This window comes from Sinohyriopsis cumingii, chromosome 6, assembly GCF_028554795.1.
Source record: "Sinohyriopsis cumingii isolate HCF-2022 chromosome 6, ASM2855479v2, whole genome shotgun sequence".
Taxonomy (NCBI): Eukaryota; Metazoa; Mollusca; class Bivalvia; order Unionida; family Unionidae; genus Sinohyriopsis; species Sinohyriopsis cumingii.
This window is the reverse complement of record NC_142966.1, coordinates 10,025,559-10,034,437: the sequence shown is the minus strand read 5'-3', so window position 1 is coordinate 10,034,437 and position 8,879 is coordinate 10,025,559.

Here is an 8,879-nt window from a genome sequence, read left to right as displayed (position 1 = left end):
TAGTATATAATGGGTTATTTCTTCATTCTGTGCTGATAATATATAATGGGTTATTTTCTTCATTCTGTGTTGATAGTTTATGAGTTATTTCTTGGCTTTGTGTGGAAATATCTACTGGATTTTTTCTTCTTCACTCTGTGTTGATAGTATATATAACTGGTTATTTTTCTTCACTGTGTGGATCGCATATAATGTTTGTTTTCTCTCACTCTGTGTGGATAGCATATATTGGGGGCTTTTTTTCGTCTACTATCTGTGAGGATAGTATATATCGGGTTATATTTTTTTCTTCCCTCTGTGTAGATAGTTGATATGGGTTCGGTTTTTTACTATGTGTGGATTTCTTCCTCGTCCCCTGTGTAGATAGTATATTTGCGGTTTGTTTTCCCAACCTTCTGTGTTTTCCTCTTCCCTCTGTGGAAAGTAGATTTGGGGTTTGTATTTTCTTCTTCCCTCTGTGTGTGTGTGTGCGCACTCGTACGTTTGTGTGTGTATGTGTTTGTGTAGACGCGTACGTTTGGTTTGTGTGTTTGTTTGTGTGTATGTGTGCGTGCGAACGTTTGTTTGCATGTGTATGTATTGGTCTTTCATGTCCATATAAAACTCCCTTTGTCCCTTTCAAATTCGTTTCAACTGCCTACCTACAGTAGCGCGTATTCAAGTCAGCCACTTGCAACTCAGTTGTCATTATTCCCCTAGTGTTCAGTAGAGTGACGTCACTGAAGCTAGAAATTTTGAGGCTATAAATATAGACTTGGGTTTTTCCAAAGGAATTTCCTACAAAATTATGAAAATAAATAGACACTGGATTAGTTCATAGGACTTTCCTACAACATGAGATTAGAAATAGATGGTGGGGTTTTCATAGGAATTTCCCACACGTTGTAGCTAAAAATAAATACTAGGTTTTTCCAAAGGAATTTCCTACCAGTGGTGACTATAAATAGATGCTAGCGTTTTACCACATAATATTATTGGTAGTGTAAGAGATATTTTGTGAGATTTTATCTCCTCAACTTACATTTTAAGCTAACTTAGGGCATTTGGATAGTGAGTATGATGCAATGGATGGTATAGTGCATGTAAAGGATAGTATTTTTGTGGTGTAATGGATATATATTTCGTGAGATTTTATCTCCTTATTTACATTCTAAGCGAACACAAGGCATTTTGGATAGTAAGTATGATATGTTGGATATTACAGTGGTGTTATATTTTTGTGGTGTAAGGGGTAGTCTCTTTTGTTAAATTTCGTCTTCTTTGTTTACATTCTAAGGTATCATCTAACGTTTGGAGTGTTCGAGTATGTGTATTTCTTGCCCTTAACAAACCCGTTGTCCCTACACTTATGAGTGTTTGTTTTGTGTGAATGTGGATTTCTTTGACTACAAATATAGACTTTGGTTTGTCCATACGACTTTCCACATCCGAGTGGTCTAAAGCGCTCACCGTTCTGGATCACTGCCATTTCACCTCTGTCTGCGTATGTTCGAATCCAAGGCTCGGCTACGTGGGTACGTGGGAAAGCCTGCCAGTAGCTTCTCGTGCGTCGGTGGTTCTTCCCTGGGTTTTCCAGGGTTCTTCCTCCACCAGCTATACTGGCCGAAATGTATAGCCTATCTTGTGCTGAAAAATGGCGTTAAAACATAGAACAACAACAACAACAACTTTCCACATGTTGTGGCTTTAAATAGATACTAGGGTTTTTAAATAGAACTGTCACACAAATTGGACTATAAATATATAACGGGTTTTCCTGTAGGGTTTTTATAGAAGTTGTGGTTATAAACAGTTACAAGGTTTATCAATTTTAGTCTAAACTAAAGTAATCTAATGTCCCAGGATATGTTCATTCTCCGTTAAATTCTGGGTTAATTTCGTAATTTTAGCGTTAACTTTAGTCACACCCATTTTGGTGTTGGTCTTTTCCTTGATTGTAGGCTATTTATAGCATTATTATCGTTATGCAAATTTACGAACAACGCCAGTATAATTTCAGACCTGGGTAATGCTTTATATAGATATAACGGATGCAAGAATAGTGATTATGCACCAGGTGCCTATTACACATGTGTGCAATCTGAGGCCAGCCACTTGAAACAATGTTACTAACTGCTCCATCCGACTGAGGTCAGTCACTTGCAACATTGTTGCCATTTTTTCCCCAGTGTCCAGTACCGCGAAGTCACCCCTGTTCCATTCCCCTTGACGCTAGAGGCCCAATATGCTTAGTTAAATTGCCTATGTTTAATTCTCCTTGTACCCCATCCATGTTAAATTCCCATTGACGCGAAGGTACCGGGACCCTCTCTGTAATGCCAATTCCAATGACGCTAAGGTGCCCCCTGTTATTACTTAGAGCCTTTCTCTGTGTCACTGGAGGCGTTCTAAGAAAAACGGGAACCTATATAGTTTAGAACCAGTTCAGCTGCAGAACCTGATGAAAGATGTATAAGCTGACATGAAACTAAACTAGGATCTCGTCTCTGGATTATTTTGTCATGGTTTACTCGCTTATCTATCATCCGTTTTCCCAAACGTAACCCACAATACAGTGGGGCTGTTGAACTATAGCTGAATGTGCAAATCCAAGTCTTCTTCTGGTGTAGTACACAATGAAAATGCATCTTCCTCTTCCGCCTATTCTGCCGCTGTAACCTTATGCTTTTGAAGTTCCTCAGGTCAGTGTGTAGACAAACTGTCCAGCAGTGAGAGCTGAGTGTTTGAGATGGGACGCGTACTCCTTCCACCCATGGGTGCAACTGCTTCTCCGCAACACCCAAAGACACTACCTCTCCTAACCGATTATCATTTATCAATCCCAACATTAGTTGGTTAAGTGGTAAGATAAATAAACTTGAAATAAAGTGACCATTAATATTCCTCTCAATTGAATGAGCACTGAAAAGAGATGACTGTGTGGGGAGGGGTAATTGAGTTGATTACGAGCGATTCATGTTACATAGAATTTTATGTTTGGGGTGGGGAAATTGGGTTGGCTATGCGCTGTTCGTCTTACACAATAAACGTCAATACTTTCTTATTTCGTTAATTCAACAACAATGCATTTTCATCACATATGGATGTCAAATACAAGCATAATCAATATGATTTGTAGCGACGAATGTGAGCGCAGGAGACGAAAGTCATCCATCGTCCCTGGGGTTTTGTTTAATTTTCACTAGTATAATCAGTATTGCTCATCGCATCCAATCAAGGTGAGAGCTATTGTTAAGTCTTTTCCCCATTAGATCACTGAGAGGTCAATAGACAAAAAAGTTAGTTCATACAAAGACTGACAGCCGCAAAAGCGTGTAATGGTCCCATATGAAAGACCACAACTTATCTGCTGCAGGTAAGTCACGTGCATGCTCTCTCTTCGCAAATCACACGTTCTCATCACGGGTTTGCGAAGATAAAATGACATATAGCACTGTGTAAGGCCAATATTAATATGTCGATACTTCAAATTAAAATATGATATTTATTTATTTATTTATTTTACGGCGTAATTAATTTTATGGCATAATTAACGAAATATAATGCAGATAAATGATATTTGATACAATTGTTCACATGTTATTATTAAAATATTTTGTGCAGCAGCTCCTAATGTGACGGTGCTTTCGATGAATAGTAATTCTAAATCCAATTATGTTTCCTATGTTTAGATTTGGTATATATAGGCACTTCCGGTTATCCAGTTCCAGTCTAATACTTGCCCCTCCCCTCACCCCATCCAACGTCCCAAAGGAAACCGGATACTTATATATACGGAAGTCAAAATTTAATTTCCACACATTGAAGATGATGCACGTGATGAACATGCACGTAAATCTTTGAAGCTTGATAATTCCTTCATCGTTTATTAAAAATATCCTGGTGCACATTCGACCCGTCCACTGGGGTCTTAACACTTTATAATGAAAATACATTAAGGCGCATCAAGTTGTTTCAACTACTCATATCTGTGTAATATATATATATATATATATATATATATATATATATATATATATATATATATATATATATATATATATATATATATATATATATATACACTAGAACTGACTTTTGTGTTGATTGTAATTAGCAAACAAGATGTTTACGAGTTAGTATAATTTTCCTTAAGAATAAGCAGTTTTCCAGAACATTCTGTTGCGTCGTAGGTCAAATGGGGATTTGAATATCTAGGAGATTTTGCGAACAAATAATTCATCCCTATCTTAAGATCAGTCTGCCGAATCCATTTTTTATCAGAGTTTATTCTTGTGTTCAAATATTATTCAAGAAGAATCCTTTATTCAAATCATTCATTTTAAATAATAAAGTGATCAAGAACGTTTACTTTGGATTTTGGAGAATTCATTCAAAGGCATTCTGGATTGCTTCATTGATATATGGAATTAATTCATAACATTCTATACTTTTAGACCGCAGATAGGACATTTAGGATTATTTGGAATTTAGTTCATAATACAGAAGTGTCTTTCGACTTTTAACTTTGTAATATTAATAGTTAAATATATCAACTTATAGGTTTGTGTTTCTCTTGAATAAAAGAACTAGAACAACGTATTGGACTAAAAATTATATTTTCGACAATGTGACTGAGGTGGGTGAAAGAGTATAGGTTTTGTCAGAATGATATTGAGGTTTATGAAAGAGTATAAATTATGTGGGAATGTTATTGAGGTTCATGAAAGAGTATAGATTATATCGGAATGTTATTGAGGTACATGAAAGAGTAAAGATTATATTGGAATGTTATTGAGGTACATGATAGAGTATAGGTTATGTCGGAATGTTATTGAGGTACATGAAAGAGTAAAGATTATATTGGAATGTTATTGAGGTACATGAAAGAGTATAGGTTATGTCGGAATGTTATTGAGGTACATGAAAGAGTATAGGTTATGTCGGAATGTTATTGAGGTACATGAAAGAGTATAAATTATGTGGGAATGTTATTGAGGTTCATGAAAGAGTATATATTATATCGGAATGTTATTGAGGTACATGAAAGAGTATAAATTATATCAGAATGTTATTGAGGTACATGAAAGAGTATAGATTATATCGGAATGTTATGGAGGTACATGAAAGAGTATAAATTATATCGGAATGTTATTGAGGTACATGAAAGAGTATAGATTATATCGGAATGTTATGGAGGTACATGAAAGAGTATAAATTATATCGGAATGTTATTGAGGTACATGAAAGAGTATAGATTATATCGGAATGTTATGGAGGTACATGAAAGAGTGTAGATTAGATCGGAATGTTATGGAGGTACATGAAAGAGTATATCGGAATGTTATTGAGGTACATGAAAGAGTATAGATAGTCTTGATGGGATGATACTCTTCACGAAAGGAAAATCGCTTTTCTCTCAAGAATTGTTTTCATCAGCCGTAAGAATTTGTTGGACATGGGTATTTCTCATTTTTTTCAGACTTTATTTACCATTTGAAAATTAAGGATGTCAAATGTCAAGGGAAGAAGCTTAAGCGACATAAAATATTAATAAAGAGTTTCTTCCCTTATAACATCTTGCGAGAAATTTAATACTGCTAAATATATACACATTGTAAATGTAACAGTAAGATAAGAAAAACATTAATTCAGTATTACTCATTGCTTTTAATATATATATATATATATATATATATAATTATTAATCGTCTCAAATGGTAGTTCTTCTCGATGACATCAATTTCCACGGAATGGATACATACAAATGGAGTTATATCTCCTGCTTGAAGTTAGGAAAAGGACGCCGTTGACAAATTATTCGTGATTGTTACTATTTGGAATATAATTTGCTTTCACTTTTGGATAGAAACTGAGTGAGCTAGTTCAGTTAAGTGCTGATTTTCGACTGTCTGGCTCGACGCAACTTGATTGGGGATCATATAAATTTATTTAAATGTATATGAAGGACCTAGCCTGAATATAATCGATCACGTGATACTAATCAAGCATTTTCTTCTACAGCGATACATGCTGCGGACTACTTTTAGTTCCCAGGAATTGTATGTGAAACTTATCTATACCGACGTCTTACACCAAAATAATAAGACCCAGAAATCCCACCTTTGATTTCCGACCAAAATTTGAAACAATCTGAGCAAAGTCGCCCATTAGAAGTTAAAACAATGAACAACGTAACTGCAAAGTCATTCTTAATTCCAACACTCACCCCTTTTTTGCCAAAGAATGAATATGGCAGGCATTACGAACCAATCTTGAGAAATCATTTTATTTTGCTTCAACAATATTTCAGTGATTGAAAGTCTGGGTCATATGTCGAGCAAGGGAACTCACTAAAAATGGATACGGTTTTGCTTTTGAAAGATCGAATTGCATAGAAAGCAAGAACTAATGCTAAAACACGCACCATGCGTAATGTTAGAAACAAAGGAATAACCAGGTTTAAAGAGCATCGACCAATTGTTTGTGCATTAAAATAATAATAATAATAATAATAATAATAATAATAATAATAATAATAATAAGCCTATATGACTGGCATAACCCGCTCTGACACTCTGTCCTATATTACAATACAAAGAATCTACAAATCTTGGCTAGCGAAGATCGAGCTATGTATTCAGTTGCATGAAGAGGCTAATGCATGAAAACGTGGAAAAAATCTCAAACTGAACGTTTTTGTTGATAAAATCTGCAGATATGATGACGAAAAGAAAGTAAACTAGAATTAAAATGATTAAATTATAATGTTTCGGTCTTTATCAATGTGTACGTCTGACCCAGTCACTCACTTTATTTCGATAAATACCCAACCATGATCATTCCTATCATAAATAATTATTGAAGTTAGGCCAGTGAGATATCGGTGGATTTTACGTAAGAAAACTGACGTCAGAAAACCTATACAACAACCTTTATTTCATTCACTGTAAGGAAAAGTGACATTTCAGGCATGTACTACAATGGATGGTCTTCTAGGTTTGAATTGGTCTTAGTATCTGGTATATTTGTCTCCCCTGCGGCTGCATAATGCACTAAATCTACAAAGATGTCTCCCTCCCCGGAAGAAAGACTAACAGATTTGACCCGAATGAATGCCTGGATTAAAGACAACACCAACACAGCATGATGAAAGATGGAAGTTTATGAAATCAATGAATATATCTATATTGTCTACAACATATACAGTGCGATTCTGTCGAGCTCTAAACATACGATTCATTCAGTTACTTCACACAAACAATTGTTAGATGAGAATGAATTTGTGACTTTATGAAACCTTATGACATACAAAAATAATTAATAAAACCTTCAAGAATGGGGAAACAAATGTGATTCATATATTCAAAGACTGTAGACAACATGATGTAGTAAAACCAAGATGTGATTCATATAATCTCATGTAATAAAATATAAGATTCATAATCTAATACGCTGTAGGTGTAACTCAAATTTGTACTCGAATGTACTGAAATGAAACAACATATGGTCCATGTGCTCAACTGAAACTCAACATAATCAATTGGAAACAAACATAGTCAACTGTATCAAACATACGACTCATGACTCGTACACTCATTTGTACAGTACGATTCATAACAACGTATGACTCAATTTAAATACTTGTTAACCTTCTAAACGAGAAATTTTGACCTGGTTCACATGTCCATTGTCAAACCTCACTTCTCCTAAATTCTTGGGTTAGCCCACACTTGTATTGGCCACTTCACCCACTTCATGGATCCACACAGATCAACACTTCCGTCCTTGTATGGCCTTGATGGTCGCACATGCTTCCATCCCCATACAGTCAGACATACAAACAGCCAGGCCGACAGCCTGATACATTCGCACACACAGCTAAAATAAAACCAAAAATGGTCGTACTTACAGGTACGGAATTAAAATTTATAAACACATGCTAATAAATTAAACTCTTAATAGCAACTTGTAACAGTTCATAAGTTCATAACGTTTCAAATTCGCGGGATGATAAAGGCAACATTTCACGCTACGTCATTAAAACTGAATATGCTTCACATATTTGCTAACACTTACTCCGATGGCTGTAGAAAGAAATGGATAGCATACACTCCTTGACAAGATCCCGAATGACCAATGTGTCGATTAGAACAGAAACTTGTCTTAAATCTACAGGAAAATGAATATTAGCAAGGGTAAAATATCCGTGCATACAGTGCTTTTGGTGTCTCTCGCCGCAAGCGATCTACGACGAGATGCATGTTAGCTCATTCACTTAACTAGAAAAACAATTATCCATCCTAGGTAACGTTGTACGCATGCACGACGAAAATGGTCAAATAGTTCTAAGGTGAAACCAAGTTATTTCTTGCCTTATTCTGTGACAAAGATTAAGAGTGTATGGGTGGGCATTAGTCTAATATTAATATTGTGAATATAGCTGGGTTTTTTTTAACGCATATCAATCGATATAGTACTAGTAAAATATATACATTGAATAAATAAAAGATGAATTATTGATGAACCTATCCCAGAACAAGTTGGAAAAAAATTAAAGTTAATAATTTACGGACTCGAAAAGAATTGAGACAAAGGACTAAAAACAATTTTCAGAGTCATAACGAAAAGTTTGATAGACATCATTATAAGCTTTCAAACTGTAGAACTGGTATCGATATGACTGAAAAATTGTTAAAGCTACATTAAAAATCTAAATCACACACACACACACACACACATTTAAGCTAACACAGGGCATTTAGATAGTATGATACAATGGATGGTATAGTGCGTGTAATGGATATTAATTTTGTGGTGTAAGGGATATATAATTTGTGAATTTCATCTCCTTATCTTACATTCTAAGCGAAGACAAGGCATTTTGGATAGTGAGCATG